We start from the raw sequence: 1190 nt of genomic DNA on the forward strand, positions 1-1190 counted from the left end.
AAGAAAGAAAGAAAGAAAGAAAGAAAGAAAGAAAGAAAGAAAGAAAGGAAGGAAGGAAGGAAGGAAGGAAGAAAGAAAGGAAGAAAGGAAGGAAGAAAGGAAGGAAGAAAGGGAGAGAGAGAGAAAGAAAGAAAGAAAGAAAGAGAAAGGAAGGAAAGAAGGAAGAGAGAAAGAAAGAGAAAGAAAGAATGAGAGAGAGGGGAAGGAAAGAAGGAAAGAAGGAAGGAAGGAAAGGAAAAACTCCTCCACTGAAACAAATGAATGGATAAACAAAATGTAATATATACATACAGTGGAATATTATTCACTCTTTAAAAAGGAATGAAGTTCTGAGACATGCTACAACATGGATGAACCTTGAAAACTTTATGCTAAGTGAAATAAGCCAGATACAAAAGGACAATTACATGATTCCACTTATATGAGGTACCTAGAGTAGGTAGTCAAATTCATAGACAGAAAGTAGTCAAATTCATAGACAGAAAGTAGAATGATGGTTACCAGGGCCTGGGAGGAGGGGAGATTGGGGAGTTACTGTTTAATGAGAAGGGGGTTTTAGTTTGGATGATGAAAAATTCTAGAAATGGATAGTGATAATGGTTATACAACATTGTAAATGTACTTAATGCCACCGAGTTGTACACCTGAACATGGTCAAAATGGTAAATGTTATGTATATTTTACCACAATAAGAAAAATGAATTTAAAAAGTGAATTCATTGTAATATACAGGGAGTCCCCTATGCTAAGCCCTTTGGCACCCTACCATGATACCACCATCAAATACATTTTTAGCCAAGTGTTTCTAACTAGACCATAACATCTTGAAAAATGTTGTGAATAAATCTTTAGATGTTATCAAAACACCACTAGGAAGTTTGTACCAATTTACCTCTCAACTGGTAGTGTTCACTTCTTCACTTACTTGTTGACATTCAGTTTTGATTGGCAGTCATTTAAATCTTTGGCTGTAAGACTATAGTTTTATTTCAACTTCCCTTATTATTAGTTCAGTTGGAAGATGTTTTCACAAGTTTGTTGGCCATGGCAGAACAAGCATTCTCTACACAAGCTGTTTTTGCTTTTCCACCTCTCACTTACCAGGTCACCTAGGCCCCTAGACTTGGTCATGGTCAGACTCACCCTGAGCACCTCATCACCAGTGGAGATATTTGTTCCTTATCTGACAG

Source organism: Aethalodelphis obliquidens, unplaced genomic scaffold (genome assembly GCF_003676395.1).
Source record: "Aethalodelphis obliquidens isolate GAN/ISIS:26980383/991018 unplaced genomic scaffold, ASM367639v1 scaffold1, whole genome shotgun sequence".
Taxonomy (NCBI): Eukaryota; Metazoa; Chordata; class Mammalia; order Artiodactyla; family Delphinidae; genus Aethalodelphis; species Aethalodelphis obliquidens.